The 19,109-nt window shown below is 39.0% G+C and overlaps 1 protein-coding gene and 1 non-coding gene across 2 annotated transcripts in view; one reads left to right on the plus strand and one right to left on the minus strand.

The window, feature by feature from the left end:
• Positions 1–19,109, plus strand: part of CCSER1 (coiled-coil serine rich protein 1) — a 1,325,280-nt gene that overhangs the window by 555,268 nt on the left and 750,903 nt on the right. The gene's annotated exons all lie outside the window — the stretch shown is intronic.
• TRNAE-UUC (transfer RNA glutamic acid (anticodon UUC)) lies at positions 13,161–13,231 on the minus strand. The gene has a single exon. It is a non-coding gene; the product is annotated as a tRNA-Glu (tRNA).

The following is a 19,109-nucleotide window of genomic DNA, read 5'->3' on the forward strand; positions in this document are numbered from 1 at the left end:
TTAGATTCCTTTGTGGTTACCTTAATATTTACCCCTATTTTTCTAAGTATATACCAGTCTTTTATTACTTTATATCGCCTTGACTTCCACTCCATTTGAAAAATCAATGTCTGCATTTTTTTAAGTCCCTCTTTTTTGTTTTAATGTTTGTCCTTTTTTACATATTGTTTTAGCTTTGATGTATTTTTGACTTCCCTCTCTGAGTCAATATCTGGTTGCTCTGTCCTGTGTTCTAGCCTTGTGTTGTTATCTGGTGTTATTGATTATCTAACCATAGGACTCCCTTTAGTATTTCTTGTAATTTTGGTTTGGTTTTTGCAAATTCCCTGAACTTCTGTTTATCTGGAAATGCCCTAATTTCGCCATCATATTTGAGAGACCGTTCTACTGGATATGTAATTCTTGGCTAGCAGTTGTTTTCTTCCAGGGCTTTAGATATGTCATCCCATTGCCTTCTTGCCTGCTTGGTTTCTGCTGAGTAGTCAGAGCTTATTCTAATTGACTCTGTCTTTTAGATGACTTTTCTGTTATCCCTAGCTGCTCTTAGAATTCTCTCTTTATCTCTGGTTTTGTTAAGTTTGATTATAATATGTCTTGGTGACTTTTTTTGGATCTACCTTTTGTGGGGTTCGATGAGCATCTTGGATAGATATCTTTCATGATATCAGGTTTCTGTCAACAAATCTTCATCAATTTTCTCCGTATTTTCTGTCATCCCCCCTGTTCTGGTACTCCAATCACTTGTAGGTTATTTATTTTGATAGAGTCCCACGTGACTCTTAAGAGTTTCCTCATTCTTTTTAATTCTTTTATCTGATTTTTCTTCAGATAGGTTGGCATATAGTGCTTTATCTTCAGTGTCACTAATTCTAACTTCTACTGCCTCAGTTCTGCTCCTATGACTTTGTATTGAGTTGTCTAATTCTGAACTTTTATTTTTAATCTTCTGGATTTCTGATTGCTGTCTCTCTATGGATTCTTGCAGCTTATTAAATTTGTCATTGTGTTCTTGAATAACTTTTTTAAGTTCCGCTACTACTTTGTCTGTATGTTCCCTGGAAATTTCTGCATTTTGTTGAATTTCCTTTCTAATTTCTAGAAGAGTTCTGTATATTAATCTTTTGTATTCTGCCTCTGGTAATTCCAGGAAATTCTCTTCCTCCAGAGAATTTATTGATTCTTTATTTTGGGAGCTTGCTGAAGCCATCATGGACTTCCTCTTTACTTCATTTGATATTGACTGTTGTCTCTGAGCCATCAATAATTTATTATAATTTTATTTTATATTAGTGAGTCCTATTGTTTTGTTTTGTTTTGATATGCCCCAATAGGCTGCTCTTGTGCACTAGTTTGTTTATTGGCACCTTTGAAGCTCTAATGTCCTGTCACCAGGTAGTTAGTTCTGTAACTATGTACACACAGGAGTCCGTTAAATTTTCCTATATGTGTTCAGCTCAGGTGTCCAGGCAGTCTGTCACCAGGTGTGTGGTGCAGGCTCTCACCTACAGTCCTAGAGAGGCATGGGTGATTGGTGCAGGCACTGGACTCTGGCTGTGGTAGGGGATCACGCACTGAGCCAGGCAGGGGCTGCCCCTGAGAGTCTGAAAGGAAAGCGTGTCCCTATTACCTAGGGTGAGTAAGTAGGTGAGTTTTACAGCCAGATTATGAGCACCCCACTTTGTTGGCTGTAAAGACTCGAGGGTACCACTTTTTCTTGGACTCCTGTAGCAGGTGTCTGGATGGTTTAGGTGACATCACCAGTCCTCAAACCCCTGTTGCGGATCAGTAAAAGTGCCTACTTAAGGGGCAGAGCTGTTTCAAGGGTCACAAATCTGCCACTTCACAGCTGAAACAGTTGAAGTTAAACTTCAGATGTTTGCCCTGTTATACTGTGGTAGTGAGGGCTAACGTTGTTGAGATGGGTCCCCACAAGTCTATATAGGGGTGTAAGGCACTCAAACTCTACGGACCCCTTATGCCTGTGCCTAGCAAAGGAGCTGTGCCGACCCTGAGTTCCTGGCTTAGGGGAGCCAGTAGCTTATTTGTTTGCTGTCCAAGGCCAGGAGAATGGGTCAGGGCATCTTTTGGGATCTACTTCCAGCCCAGCGGACTCTGGTGCAGAGCGTGGAGGGAGGAGGTAAAAGGTAAAGAGGCTTTTCCAAAATGGACTTTTGTTTTTTTAAATCCCCGTGAAAGGCCACGCGTGTGTACTTATCTTTAGACACTTGGGAGCTGCTTTTCACTGGTTCAGAGTGTCCAAGCAGAATCTCTGCTGCTGGATCTCTCTTGATATGGAAACTGCTTTCCAAGTGCACGCACAGCTGTTTGCCTGCTTCACTGCGGTCCTGGCACGGCTGAAGAGTTACGGGCGCGACTGAAGAGTTGCTGTCCCACCACCACTGCTCAGGTGCTGCTGGCTTCTTCCAAACCATCTCCTTCTCCCCTGGCCACTCAGTCTGATTCCTCAACTTTGCCTTGTTCGGGGCTCCTAGATATTCATATATAATCGAATCACTTGTTTTTCCAGGTCTTTGTTGTAAAAGGGATATAGGAAGCGTCTGACTACACCGTCATCTTGGCTCCACCCCCTGTCTAGACATTTTGATAAGAACCAAGTTGATAGAATGTGGTGGTGCCTTCTAGCTGTAAGTCGGTGGCTGCCCTAGTTTCTGCATAAACTAAGGTCCAAGACAATAGGCTCTGGAGTTCATTAGAAAGATTTAGCAAGTGTGACATGAAGGAAAAAACGTGGCCATAGATACAGACTTAAGTAGATACCTCTTCAGTGCTCATGAGTCAAATAGTGACTAAATAGGAAAGATGAGGTTCTTCTATGTTTGTAACTTTAAAGAGAGAAAAGAAAACTAATTTTATATTAGATATACTAGTAAGCCCATCCATTTCTGATGTTACCTATGTTAGAAATAAGAGTAAGTACTTGGAGAGTTTTGAAGGTAAAAGACTTAAGTCAAAAAAAGTCATCGTTTATTTACTCTCTTTTTTCATCCTTTTTTTTTACTTCCTTCTGTTTGCTCACTTATTAAACATTGACAAATCATATATCCACTCAATTACTTATATGTAATCTATAAAAAGGTGTTGTTGTCTGGGTGGTGCAAACAGTTAAGCACTCAACTACTACCTGAAAGTTTGGTGGTTCAAATCCAGCCATAAGCACCTCAAAAGACAGGCCTGGAGATCTGCTTCCAAAATGCCACAGCCTTGAAAACCATATGGAGCATTTTTACTCTGCACATATAGTATTATCAGGAGTTGAAATGGACTCAATGGCAGCTAACAACATCAACAACATTGCAAAATTAAGTTGTTTGGAAAGGAAATTCTTAATCATTGAAACAACATCAGTAAAGGTTTATATTATTTCCTTCTATTTATGGATACTTCTCTGTCTACTTAAGCTAATATTTCCTCCTGTATACCGGATTTCATCCCTTCTTACCTGTGACCTGTAGGGTTTTCATCAACTGAAATACTGGGCTCAGGAAAGTAGTGTAGACCACCGTTGAGGTACACTGGTTTTGAAATAATGCAGACTTTAATTTGATTTCAAAAATAATTATTTCTAAGTTCAGTACTGCAAGTAATCTCCAAGTTACAATGCATTCAGGTTACAACAAACCACACTTAAAACCATCTGCTTTTTTTTTTTGTGCATCTCTTCGCTAATAATACAAGTGATGTTGCAGCGCATAATTTGCTGATGTCACTCTAATGCCAACCCCCAAAGATAAAGACTGAATTTATAAAGATACTAATAATAAAAGGCAATAATAGTGGAAGCTAAAATTTAAAAAATGAGGTATTCAACTTATGTCAGAACTGCCTTACAAAGGAGTCGTCTGAATGGAACCCTGTCAAAAGTCAGGGACTACCTGTATGGTAAAGTTGCTAAAATGCTCAAAAATGTGGCTAATAACACCCTCCTGGTAAAGATGTTATGGATATCCATTGATAATGTATGCAAAGTGTTTAGTACCCCACTTGGTATTATTGTAGAATTTCAATGCATAGTAATTTTTCTTATTAGTAATTGATTTAAGGTCACACAGTTAATTTCTGTCACAGCAAAGACTCAAACACATGTCTTTTCTGCCTAGACTGAGAAACAGTAAGAGGTAATGTGAAAAAAATTGCTATGTTTTCAGCCAGTGAAAATCCTATAGATCACAATGCTCCAGTCTACAATGGCCATAGGGTAGCACAGGACCAGGCAGTGTTTTGATCCACTATGCATGAGGTCACTATGAATCAGGGACTGACTCGACGAGAGCTAACAACAGCAACAATATTGTTTAATGATAATCTAAAACTTTTCAGCACTCTTTAGTTTTAGCCCCTTCAAGTCAAAATATTTTGTAGTAGAAACTAATTATGCAGTTGGACACTGTGTGTAGTCACTGCATAAGCAACTGTTCAAAAGCGTGTCTACTTCATATGTTGAAAAAACGTTTCCCAAATTCATTTATATGCCGTCTTAAAAGGCTTCTGTTTTACAAGGCTACACATAATGGTATTTCAAGATACTAGTGTTTATGCTGTTGCTATCCATTAGCATCTCTGTAAAAGAACAAAGCATGACCTTTACTCCTTTCCTTACTGTATGATACCGGTTTATGTTTTGTAGCTGTAATCAGTAGCTTCAGCTAATGTTCATTGCTCTTTTCAGCTTAGTTTTCTAACCTCACAGACTGCCTGAAACCACTGCCTAAATTGAGCCACATTATTTGCGATTCCTGTACAGCACAATGTTGTGCTCTCTGCGTTTTTGTTTTTCCTCAGAATTCTATAGTTATGACAGAATTCTAAAGCATTACTTGTTTCTATATTCTTCATCATTGCTGCAGTTCAACACTCTATAAAACAAGATACTGTGCATTTTTTTAGGATGTGCCAATATTAGGGATATGTCTCCACTCTAGTTTTTTTTCTCCTTTATTAACATACAAAACCAGAAATGTTTTGTTGTTGTTATTAGGTGCAGTCAAGTCAATTCTGACTCATAGTGACCCCATGAACGACAGAACGAAACGCTGCCCAGTCCTGCGTCATCCTCACAATCCTTGCTATACTTGAGTCCATTGTTGCACCCACTGTGTTAGTCCATCTCATTGAGGGTTGTCCTCTTTTTCACTGACCCTCTACTTTACCAAGCATGATGTCCTTCTCCAGGGAATGGTCCTTCCTAATAACCCGTCCAGAGTACGTGAGATGAAATCTCACCATACTTGCTTCTGAGGAGCGTTCTGGCTGTACTTTTTCCAAGATGGATTTGCTCATTGTTCTGGCAGTTCATGGTATATTCAATATTCTTCACCAACATTATAATTCAAAGGCTTCAGGTCTTCTGTCTTCCTCATTCATTGCCCAGCTTTCACAGACATATGAGGCAATTGAAAACACCATGGCTTGAGTCAGGTTCACCTTAGTCCTCAAAGTGATGTCTTTGCTTTTCAACACTTTAAAAATGTCTTTTGCAGCAGATTTGCCCAGTGTAGCACGTCGTTTGATTTCCTGACCACTGTTCCTGTGGACGTTCATTGTGGATTCAAGTAAAATGAAACCCATCACAACTTCTATCTTTTCTCCATTTATCATGATTGTTGCTTATTGGTCCAGTTGTGAGGATTTTTATTTTCTTTATATTGAGGTGCAGTCCATACTGAAGACTGTAGTCTTTGATCTTCATTAATAAGTGCTTCAAGTCCATTTCATTTTTGCAAGCAAGGTTGTGTCATCTGCATATTGCAAGTTGTTAGAGTCTTGCTCTGTAAAAATGGCATAAGGGTGGTGTCTCACCTCCTCTAACTTCACAAGGGGAAAGGAGAATCAAGATCAACAGCCCAAGGCTGATTCCTATGAGATAGAGGTCAGACAAGACTCCTCTCTCCGTCACCTTTACCAATTCTGACACCAACCTTCCCTCCCTTGGCACTCTCCACTTCTCTGCTGGGTTCAGCAATTCATTGCAATGGCCATACAGAACTCACAGACAATACCCATGATTATGAGGTTTATTAGGGAAGTAACAGGTTACAATTTAAGCTCAGAACAATTAATACAGTTCTTTCATTAGGATAGCCTCTTTTCAGCTGTGCTCGCAGGCACACCTCACGCTGGCCCTGGGCCTCTGCCCAAAGGCACTCAGCCTTCTAGCTCTGTGGGCCTGGAAGCTCACCACACCGACTCCTGCTGCCAGGTGTCTGCTGCTGCATCTCTGCTGCTGCATCTCTGCCGCTGGGTCTCGCTGTCTTTGGGGTTATAGCTTGCTCACTCTCTTTCGGTCTCCTGGTTCTAGGAGCTTCTCAGTGCAAGGATCCTGGGTCAAAAGGACACGCTGTCCTCTCCTGGCTATTCTTCATTGGTAGTAGTAGGATCCTCCCTTTCCTGCCTCTAGGGTGGCTCATTTCAAACCCAGCAGGCAAAACTGACCAGTCCCTTTGGTGGGTCACAATTACCCTATTACACAGTCCTGCCCAATCACTTGGGTGGGAGTTACAAGACCGTGGCTGGAAAGGCAACACAAAAGTGATCCATTGCACCACATCCTCCAATCCTGATACCACATTCTTCTTCAAATAGTCCAGCTTCCCTGATTATTTGCTGAGCATACAGATTGGATCAGTATAGTGAAAGTGTACAACCCTGACACACAGCCTTCCTGACTTTAAACCATGCAGTATCCCCTTGTTCTGTTCAAATAACTGCCCCTTGTTCTATGTACAGGTTCTTCAGGAGCAAAATTAAGTTTTCTGGAATTCCCGTTCTTCACACTGTTACCCATAATTTGTTATGATCCACACAGTTGAATGCCTTTGCATAGTCAGTAAAACACAGGTAAACATCTTTCTGGTATTCTCTGCTTTCAGGGAAGATCCATCAGACATCAGCAATGATACCCCTGGTTCCACCTCCTCTTCTGAATCCAACTGGAGCTTCTGACAGTTCCCTGTTGATGTACTGCTGCAACCGCTTTCGAATGATCTTCAACAAAATTTTACTTGCATGCGATATTAATGATATTGTTCAATAATTTCTGCATTCTCTTGGATTACCTTTCTTTGGAATGGGCATAAATATGGGTCTCTTCCAGATGATTGGCCAGGAAGCTGTATTCCAAATTACTTGATATAGATGAGTGAGCACCTCCGGTGCTGCATCTGTTTGTTGAAACATCTCAGTTGGTATTCTGTCAATTCCTAGAGCCTTATTTTTCTCCATACCCTTCAGTGCAGCTTGGACTTCTTCCTTCAGTACCATCGATTCCTGATCGTATGCTGCCTCCTGAAATGGTTGAACGTCTTACCAATTCTTTTTGGTACAGTGACTGAGTATTCCTTCCATCTTCTCTTGATGCTTCTTGTATGTTTTAATATTTTCCCCGTAGCATCCTGCAGTCTTTCAAATTGAGGCTTGGATTTTTTCTTCAGTTCTTTCAGCTTGAGAAATGCGGAATGTATTCTTTCCTTTTGGTTTTCAATGTTCAGGGCTTTGCACATTTCATTACAATATTTTACTTTGTCTTCTCGAGCCACCCTTTGAAATCTTCTGTTTATCTCTTTTACTTCATCATTTCTTCCTTTCACTTTAGCTACTCTATGTTCAAGAGAAAGTTTCAAAGTCTCTTCTGACATTCATTTTGGTCTTTTCTTTCTTTCCTGTCTTTTTAATGACCTTTTGCTTTCTTCATATATGATGTCCTTGATTTCATTCCACAACTCATCTGGTCTTTGGTCATTAGTGTTCAGTGTGTCAGATCTGTTCTTGAGATGGTCTCTTAATTCAGGTGGGGTATACTGAAGGTCATATTTTGTCTTTCATGGACTTACTCTAATTTTCTTCAGCTTCAACTTGAACTTGAGCAATTGATGATCTGTTCCACTGTCAGCCACTGGCCTTGTTGTGACAGATGATATTGAGGTTTTCTGTGGTCTCTTTCCACAAATGTAGTCAGTTTGATTCCTGTATATTCCATTTGGCAAGGCCCATTTATCTTGTTGAAAAAAAGGTATTTGTAATGAAGAAGTCTTACAAAATTGTCATGTGATCTTTGCTGTCATTTCTATCACCAAGGCCATATGTTCTAACTACTGATCCTTATTTGGGGCCCTGGTGGCACAGTGGTTAAGAACTCACCTGCTAACCAAAAGGTCATCAGTTCAAATCCACTAACTGCTCCTTGGAAACCCTATGGGGCAGTTCTTCTCTGTCCTATAGGGTCGCTATGAATCAGAATCGACTCGATGGCAATAGGTTTGGTTTGCTTTGGATCCTTCTCCTTTGTTTCCAGCTTTTGCATTCCAATCACCAATAGCTGTCAAAGCATCTTGACTGAATGTTTGATCAATTTCAGTCTGTAGAAGCTGATAAAAATCTTCAGTTTCCTCATCTTTGGCATTAGTGGTTGGTGCGTAAATTTGAATGACAGTTATATTAACTGGTCTTCCTTGTAGGCATATGCATATTATCCTATCACCGACAGCACTGTACTTTAGAATAGATCTCGAAATGTTCTTTTTGATGATGAATGTGATGCCATTCCTGTTCAATTTGTCATTCCTGGCATAGTAGACCATATGATTGTCCAATTCATAATGGCCAATACCAGTCCATTTCAGCTCACTAATGTCTTGGATATCAATCTTTACGCGGTCCCTTTCATTTTTGAGAACTTCCAATTTTCCTAGATTCATACTTCATACATTCCATGTTCTGATTTTTAATGGATGTTTGCAGCTGTTTATTCTCAGTTTGAATAGTGCCACCTCAGCAAGTGAAGGTCCCAAAAGCTTGACTCTTTCCATGTCATTAAGGTTGCCTCTACTTTGAGGAGGTAGCTCTTTTCCAGTTGTGTCTTGAGTGCCGTCCAACCTGAAGGGGGTCATCTTCTGGCACTATACCAGGCTGTGTTCTATTGCTATTCATAGCATTTTCCCTCCAGTTTTTTCCGAAGTAGACCACCATGTCCTCCTTCCTAGTCTGTCTTAGTCTGGAAGCTCAGCTGAAGCCTTTCCACCGTGGGTGACCCTGTGCATTTGAAATACCAGTGGCATAGCTTCCAATATCATAGCAATACAAAGGACACCACAGTATGACAAACTGACAGAAAGACTTTATTCTCCCTTTATTATCCAAAATAAAAATGTATTACTAAGGAGTGGACAGTATTACTCACACTGTTTATCCCCTCTGTCTGAAGTCAGGGTAAGTGTTCAGGGTACAGAAGCTGGCTCGGCCCCCTTCTCCCAGAAGAATGGTAGAGTGGTGCCCACTGCCTGCAGCCAAGCCCCTGCCACACTACCAAGGTGGGGCATGGAGCATGTTGATGTCTTTGATTACTTTATCTCCCAGAGAGTGAATTCACAGTGACATTAAAACGTAACTCACTCACTTCATTCAGGGTGCTGAGGGATAAGATTTCTCCTATTCTTTAGCTGGAAACCCTGGTGGTGTAGTGGTTAAGAGTTCGGCTGTTAACCAAAAGATTGGCAGTTTAAATCTACCAGGCACTCCTTGGAAACCCTATGGAGCAGTTCTACTCTGTCCAGTAGGGTCGCTATGAGTCAGAATCAACTCAGTGTCAGTGGGTTTTATTCTGTAATTAAGAAACAAAAAAGCAAGTCTGCATGACTTCATAACAGAAAGGAACTTTTAATAGCGTGTTTTTACCTATTTCATGTTTTTTTGTTTTTTTTTTTCTTGTATAATCTAAATTTTGGGAAGGGACACATAAATGATTGTTTACCTTGCTTAAGACATGTAGGTATAGTATGGCATTCCTACCTGGCTTTATAGTGGGGGGAGAAAAGTAGCATCAGAGAAAATCAGTACTTCTTAAGGATACTTTTTTTCCCAAGACTTTCCTATCAAACAAGTGCAATGGATAGTGTAATAAGTATTACTCTACAACTTGTTGACTTTCTTAAAAAAAATTAGTGTGGATGATTTTATAAAGACATTTATGTCTTAAGTATAGTTCCTAATTGATTTTGCTAAAATCCATCAGGTGATCAATCGGAGGTAATTTGACATGCCAACTAACTCTATGTCTCTGGAAATTTGTTTCTCATCCTTCCACCTACAAAATATTATTTTAAGATGGCTGCAGCAATTAAATACCGGTGTTTGCTTTAAAATTTTAGTTTTCATGAAAGAACTGGATGAAACAAAGAAAAATAGTAAAAGAGTTAAATATTTTTTATAAAGATCATGACATAGGTTTACTTCATCTACTTACTGTATAATTAGAAAGAATCAAGTAAAATGAAGTACATTGTATTTGAAGAGTTATACAACCCGGTTGTTTTCTTATTAGCGTGCTAAAGTGAATCACAGAGGACACTAACAACTTGGGAATGACGTATTCCATAGTCTCATGGAACTGTTTTAACATCTTAGCAAATTTTTTAGTGTAAGCTAATATTTTTAACTGTTCCAAAAATCCTGGAACTATAATAAATTTTGTTGTGGGATTGATGAACAAAATCTAAGGATATTGGTATTATTACAAATGTTTTCCTTTTATGTGAAAAAAAGAATTTACTAAAAAAAAATTACTAAAATTTTGTCTTCTCTGCTTCATTTTTTATGCCTAAAGCCATACTTATCACAGAAACATACCATTTTGTTCAATAGCTGATCAAGAAAGGGTTTTGTAAATTATGAAACCCTGTATAATCATAAAGCACTGTTATCATTATCTTTCGAGTGATGGAGATCAGTAAAAATTACTAAGATTTTTCCTGAGAGTTCCATTTATAGATGAAAAGACTATGCTGATATCCTGTCTCTTCTTTAATTGCTGGAAAATCCTAGCAGATAGGCTACTCTGTCAACGGATAATGCTGTTTACTTGATTCAAATGCTAATTAATTTCTAAAATACTCACTTTGAACACTTATCAGTCCTTTACCATGCCTTGAAAAAGAAATTACTACCAACTTCTATACAACAATTAATAAATACCATTGTCTTTATTATTTATATTTTTTAAATTACATTTTGCATTTCCTTTGCAAACTTCACCAACATCTGGTTTATGAATGCTGTGATATTCTCATTCTGAAAATCAGAGTAAATATAGTGTCTAAGAGCCACTGATTTACTGTTCTTTTTTAAATTTTAACAACAAGGTAGAACATACAATCTAACGCATTGTTTAACAATATATTTGTCAGATCCTTAAAAAAAGAGAAAGGTAATCCTTTGTGCAAACTGTGTGTATTTTTACATCTGGTAAGAGTAGTAAATCATTAAAAAGTCATAAAATATTATGCCTTTGTTTTATTTCTACATTTCTGTGAAAATAATACTTAGAAGATAACCACACTGTTATTGCAAATCAGCTGATTGGTAGTTAATCTTTTAAGTGAGTGTATAAAGACAAATCTATAATCTTTTTTTGTTAATTGGATGTTTGTAAAAAGAAAATTAATTTTTACAGCATCATGTCACAATTACTGATGCTGAAATAGTTTATGAAATATCCTAATGGTTTTATACTAAATAATAAATAAAACATTAGAGTAGTGTTTTTGTTGCCCTTGTTTTCAATGTCTGAAAACCAGTTACTCTTGTGGACTTGTTTTGATGCCTTATCTCATGAGCTACCTAGGTGTTGCAGACAGAATGCTATATTAAAGCTAAGTTAACATAAGAATTATATGAGGTCAGTTATTTAGGTAGAGATGCAAAATACATTGTCAATTATTATACATTTTTATGTTTTCTAATTTCTGCCCTGCTGTCCTCCCCTGCTGTACTCCTGTTTCTTTTTTCCCTTGTTTATAACACTCTGCCCCTGTTTGCTCCGATACTGTTGTCTTTATTTTTAAATCTTTTAACCTTTCCATTTACAAGAATGAGGGAAACAGCTTGTAAGTTATAAAGTCTGCCAGAGAGAAGACCAGAAGTCTATAAATAGGAAAAGAGTCATGATGACTCAATACCAAATTTGACGTGTTTTTGTAACTAGTAGCCAAGACTTACGCTCATAATTCTACCTGAGCAATATTGGAAGGTTTGTGAGAGAGTTAGAAATTATCATTTGATTTTTATCTGCATTTGTAATTTCAGCATAAGATCATTTTCAAGGTGAGTTATGTATTCTCCTTGCCTTAATTTTTGGAACTTGATTTCTGTTTACACAATAAACAGTGAGGTGATTCTAATTACAGGCAAAAATATATTGTAAAATGTGTGAGATATGGAGTCAGGAAATTGAATTTGGGACAAATTACCAAGTGTATCTCTCTCTAACTTTCCAAATTTATAAAATAAAATTTTAGGGATAAAAAAATTTATAAGGACTTTTTGTATCTGTATTTGTGATTCTCTAGTAGGCATTACAGGAAAACAGACATATTCCTGACACCATTAAAATAAGCTATTTGAAAAATCACTATAAATCTAACAACCTAACATAAATTGAATCATAAATTAAATAAAAATACAGTATTTTTAGAAATTAGCTGTATACATTTATATGTGATTACATTGTTAGCAGCTATTGAGTTGGCTCAAACTCAAGGTGACCCCATGTACATAAGAATGAAGTGTTGCCCTGTCCTGTACCGTCTTCATTATCATTAGTATGTTTGAGTCCAATGTTGAGTGCCTTCCAACCTAGGGAATTCATCTTTCAGCACTATATTGGACCCTATTCTGTTGTAATCCGTAGGATTTTCATTGGCTAATTTTCAAAAGTAGATTTCCAGGCCTTTCTTCCTACTCTGCCTTAGTCTGGAAGCTTTGTGGGTGACCCTGCTGATATTTGAAATACCGGTAACATAGCTTTCAGCATCACAGCAACAAACTAGCCACCACAGTAAGATAAACTGACAGATGAGTGGTAGATACATAACTATGTAGTTGTTATTGTTAGCTGCCGTTGAGTTGACTCCTGACTCATGGTAATCCCATGCACAATGGAACAAAATGATGCCCTGTCCTGTGTCATCCCCACCATCAGCTAGGGATCAGATCATTGTGATTCATAAGGTTTTCATTGGCTGATTTTCTTCAGAGTAGATCACCAGGCCTTTCTTTCTAGTCTGTCTTAGTCTGGAACCTTTCTTGATACATGTTCAGCATCATAGCAACACACAAGCCTCCACTGACAGAGGTGATGGCTGGGTATGCAGTGCATTGGCTGGGAACTGAACCCAGGTCTCCCACATGAAAGGTGAGAATTCTACCAATGAACCACCAATGCTTCATATAATAGGCTATAATTTACGTTAATTATAATTATAATAATTTGGAATTTGTCCATAGTTTCTGGTTATCTGTGTAATAAATCGTCACAAAACTTAGTGGTTTAAAACAACTTTATTTTGCTTACAATTTTGTAATTCAGAAATTTGTGAAGGACTCATCTGGGCAGTTCTAGCCTGGGATTTCTTAAGCAGTTACACTGAGATGTTGCCTGAAGCTTCAGTCACCTGAAGGCTTGACCAGACTGGTTGTCCAAGATGGCTCACTCTCATGCTGGCAGTTGATGCCGGTTGTCCTTTAGGAGCTCATATGGGACTGTTGACGGGAGCACTCTGTGGTTTTAACTTCCTAACATAGCTGCTGGGTTCTTTCTCTGAGAGAGACCATTCTGAGACCATTGTGGCCTTTACTGATGTAGCCCCGAAAGTCATGCTGAGTTAATTTCATCTTATTCTATTTATCAAGCAAGTTAATAAGACCTAGCCACATCCAAGGAGAGGAACATTAGATTCTACTTCTCAACAGGAATAGTAGCAAAAGATTTGAAGCCATCTTTAATCTATACCACTATAATCCCATATTTGTGAATAATTATTGAATTAGGAAATAATATAATTGAATTTTACCCTTAAAATTAATTATACTGGAATAAGGAACAGAAGATGTCATAATTGTTGAATCATGTTGTCATGGATTGAATTATGTCCCCCAAAAAATGTGTGTATCAGTTTGGCTGGGCCATGATGTGGGTGTGAGGCCCAAGGAGCCGAGAGGCCAAGAAACCAGAAAACAAGCTGAAGAGACAAGGGACACAAGAAGCTGAGCTGCCTCGGTATCAAAACGTATGGCCATGACCTAGGGGGTTTCAAAGGGTGGAGCCACGGCCTCTGGTGTTTCTAAGGGTGGAATTGTCACTCCAATGGAGTAGGAGAATGGTGCACCTTAAGCCAAGGGAGCAGAGTTGCTGTCCCAGGGGGCCTGGAAGGCAGAGCTGAAGCCCAGGGCCGATGGGCCTCCACTCAGAATCCAGAGACTGTGGCCAATACCTAGAGTCTGGAGGGCAGGGCTGTTGTGTAAATTGTCTCAGAGAACAGAAGATTATTTTCTTCTGTTCTGCTGACTTGCTTGGTGCCTGTTATCCCTTTCTTCCCTCCAGTTTCCCCATATTCGTAATGGAAATGTCTAGCTTGTGTCTGTTCTGCCATTGTACCTTTGGAAGCAGATAACTTGTATTCTAGATTTCACAGATGAAGAGGAATTTTTGGATTTTGGACTTGGCGTTCAGACTTTTGCTATGATATGATGGGGTGAATATGTTTTCCATGTTGCAAGGATGTGGTTTTTGGGGGGTCAAAGGGTGGTATGTCATGGATTGAATTATGTCCCCCAAAAAATGTATGTATCAATTTGGCTGGGCTATGATTTCCGGTATTGTGTGATTTTCCCATGTGTGGTAAATCCTGCCTCTATGATGTTAATGAGGGAGGATGGGCAGCAGTTGTGTTAGTGAGGCAGGACTCAATTTACAAGACTGGATTGTGTCCTGAGGCAATCTCTTTAGATATAAAAGACAGAAGTGAGCAGTGAGACAGGGGGACCTCATACCATCAAGAAAGCAGTGCCGGGAGCAGAGCCCGTCTTTTGGACTGGGATCCCTGTGCAGAGAAGCTCCTAGTCTGGGGCAACACTGAAGAGAAGAAGGCCGACAGACAGAAAAAGCCTTCCCCTGGAGCTGACACCCTGAATTTGGACTTCTAGCCTACTTTGACTGTGAGGAAATAAACTTCTCTTCGTTAAAACCATCCACTTGTGGTATTTCTGTTATAGCAGCACTAGATGACTAAGACACATGTATTTTCCATTCTGTGATTAATGTTCATTTAAATAAGCGTAAGTTTCAATTGGTTACATTAACCGACAAGTTAATAGAAAAACCTTATTATTTAGAAAACAAGAATATTAAAATTCCATACATTAATATGCTTTTTAACTCAGTAAATAATCTTGCGAAAAACGTTCTATAATTTTGCAAATATAATGAGAATATTGAGGGAATGTTGCATCATTGTTCATGTGAGAGTAAGTGTTGCTCAAGGGATTTTATTTAATATGTTAGGTACTTACGAGAATGTTGCCACGTGTATATCACAACTAACAACAAAACTATGGGTAAATAAAATTTATTTGCAAAGTCATTCATAGAGAAGGCTTTCATAAATAGGCTTCTGATGATAAATATGATAATTTTTAATACATATTATTTCATAAATAAATGCAAAGTCTGTTTTAACATCTACCAGATTTAAACCTGTGACATTATGAATTTCTTGAAAAATTTAACTGAGAATGCAATCTGAGAATTATGAAAGGTGAGTGTATTTTTGGAACAAAATTTCTTTAGAGTTCCTAAAACCATCCAAACCCACTGCCATCCAGTCGATTCCAACTTATAGTGACCCTGTAGGACAAAGTAGAAAGAACTGCCCCATAAGGTTTCCAAGGCTGTAATCTTTACAGAAGCTGACTGTCACATCTTTCTCCCTTGGAGCAGCTGGTGTGTTTGAATGGGCAAACTTTCGGTTAGCAGCCGAGCTCTTAACCTCTGTGCCACCAGGGCTCCTTTTGCAATTCCTGTTGTTGCTGTTGTTAGGTGCCGTCAAGTCAGTTCCAACTCATAGTGACCCTATGTACAACAGAATGAAACACTGCCCGGTCCTGCGCCATCCTCACAATCGTTGCCATGCTTCAGCCCGTTGTTGCAGCCACTGTGTCAGTCCATCCCGTTGAGGGTCTTTATCGCTGACTCTCTACCAAGCATGATGTTCTTCTCCTGGAATTGGTCCACTCTTACAATATGTCCAAAGTATGTGAGACATAGTCTCGCTGTCTTTGCTTCTAAGGAGCATTCTGGTTGTACTTCTAAGATAGATTTGTTTGTTCTTTTAGCACTCCATGGTATATTCAATATTCTTCGCCAACACCCCAATTCAAAGGCGTCTATTCTTCTTCAGTCTTCCTTATTAATTATCCAACTTTCACATGCATATGAAGTGACTGAAAACGCAATGGCTGGGTCAGGTGCTCCCTAGTCTTCAAGGTGACATCTTTGGTTTTCAACAGTTTAAAGAAGTCTTTTGCAGCAGATTTACCCAGTACAATGCATCTTTTGATTTCTTGACTGCTGCTTCCGGGGGTATCAATTGTGGATCCAGGTAAAATGAAATCCTTGACAACTTCAAAATTTTCTCCATTTATCATGATGTTGTTTATTGGTACAGTTGTGAGGATTTTTGTTTTCTTCATGTTGAGGTGTAATCCATACTGAAGGCTGTGGTCTTTGATATTCATTGTTAAGTGTTTCAAGTCCTCTTCACTTTCAGCAAGCAAGGTTGTGTCATCTGCATAAGACAGGTTGTCAAGAAATTTGAAAGACAGCTACCTGACCAACCGACTGGAAGAGATCCATATTTATGACTATTCCCAAGAAAGGTGATCCAACCGAATGTGGAAATTATCAAACAATATCATTAATATCAGATACAAGTATAATTTTGCTGAAAGTCATTCAAAAGCAGCTGCAGCAGTATATCGACAGGGAACTGCCAGAAGTTCAAGTCAGATTCAGAAGAAGACGTGGAACCAGGAATATCATTGCTGATGTCAGATGGATCCTGGCTGAAAGCAGAGAATACCAGAAAGATGTTTACCTGAGTTTTATTGACTGTGCAAAGGCATTCAACTGTGTGGATCATAATAAATTATGAATAACACTGCGAAGAATGTTACTTGTGCTCTTGAGGAACCTGTACACAGATCAAGAGGCAGTCGTTCAAACAGAACAAGGGAATACTGCATGGTTTAGAGTCAGTAAAGGTATGCAGCAGGGTTGGCCATACTATTCAATCTGTATACTGAGCAAATAATTTGAGAAGCTGGACTATATGAAGAACAGGCATCAAGACTGGAGAAAGATGCATTAACAACCTGTGTTAAGTAGATGACACAACCTTGCTTGCTGAAACTGAAGAGGACTTTCAATTCCTAGTAGCCACAAAATAGGCGTATCTTGCATGTTAAAGTGAGAAATGATTAATCAGCAAAAAACAATTGTAGTAGACGTGGACTGTTTGTCAGATTCTCTTTCAAGAAATGACTCACCCAGCTGCAAGGATTGTGGTTAGCTGACTGCCTCCAGCTACTAGTACCTTCAAGGTCTGCCTCAGCTTTCCAGTGAAGTCGAGCTCATCTCTGGGTAGCCTGAGATAATGACTAAGGCAGTGGCAGCTGAGGTGTCCTTGAGGCAGCCTCCCAGCCAGTGATTAAGCAAGGTGGTGGCACAAAAGCCTATCCACTTTTCCCCAACACAGGATTTCTCAAACATGTAATCTCGGCCCCAGAGCTCTCTGTTTGCCTGGCAGAGAATTTGTCAGATATGAAAAATGGTCTGTCTCCCTGCCCAATCCTGGTTCCTCCCCCTTTGCTCTCACAGGGGTTTTACTCCCCCAAAAACTTTTTGCAGTTTTAACTCCATCTCAGTATCTATTTCCTGGATAACCCAGTCTGTGACTCTTTTATAATGAAAGGAATTAACTCTTCTTGAATGAGGTATTATGCAAGACACTGGAACTAGAAATACTAATGCAGTGGAGTTTTGTCATCATATATCAAATAGTCTGGTGTCATCAACACTTTACAGAAATTCCCATGGGGTTCAAAGAGGTTAAGTAACTTGCACAGAGCCACATGACTAGTAACTTACAGTACCAGGATTTGACCCTAGATCTCTATGATTCTAAGGAACATGATTATTCTTCTGCCTGCTTCCTAAGTTTGCTGATTTTTTCTTTTCATTATGAAGTTAAGACTTTTTGCCATTACCAGTATAACATGTAATATTTAGAATCTATGAGCATAAATATTAAAAACTATGGGTGTAAGCTCTATCCATGAAAACTTATGATTTAGGGAAGAAATGGGACTATTACAAAAGAAAGGGGACAGAGATAATTACGTTAGTTTTTGAATGTATGGTAGAAATATCTCCTAGTCCAGCTGATCATCACCAAATGAAAGAAGAAATTAATAATTTTGACCCATACATTCTATATTGCTCAGTATAGAGACAGTGAAAATTAGCACCATGAAAATTAGAATAAATAAGTATCCTGTTTTCCCTAATTCACTAGCTGTTTTCTTCTTTGTCAGCTCGGGTAAGGGTAATAGTTACATTCAGAGAGAGTGAGAATTCTACTAATGTTTTTACTGTTTATTTGGTAATTTTGTGAAAAGGAAACATGGATTTGAGCATTTTAAATGTATCAATCACTATGTTTGATGCTGGTGATATGCTAAAGAAATAGAGTCTGTACTCTCAAGTGGGGAAAAACAAATAAAACCCAGTCTAGTGGGGCTGGGAAACAAGCAAACACTTACATGAAATGAAGTTTGGTTTAGATGCTATGGAGCACTCCATACCACCCCTAACCCCACCCCCAAAAGGAATACATAACAGCCCGCAAGGAAAAGCGTCCTAGTATAAGGAGTAATACTCGCGAGGCATTAGAGCATAAGACATTTCAGCGTGGGCTGGGGTGGGGTGGGGTGATACGATGATTAGAAGTCAGTGTAATCCAGACAAGAGTCGCCTGATGGTGCAAATGGTTAACGCACTTAGCTGCTAACAAAAAGGCTGGAAGTTCGAGTTCACCTAGAGTCCACCTCAGAACAATCGCCTGGAGATCTGCTTCCAAAAACTCAGCCATTGAAACCCCTCTGGAGCACTGTTCTACTCTGGCGTATATGAGGTCTCTATGAGTCAGAGTTGACGGGACACAACTAGTTATAATCCAGAGATAGGCGTGCATAAATCTGTGGAG

Source organism: Trichechus manatus, unplaced genomic scaffold, assembly GCF_000243295.1.
Source record: "Trichechus manatus latirostris isolate Lorelei unplaced genomic scaffold, TriManLat1.0 scaffold00228, whole genome shotgun sequence".
NCBI classification, from domain to species: Eukaryota; Metazoa; Chordata; class Mammalia; order Sirenia; family Trichechidae; genus Trichechus; species Trichechus manatus.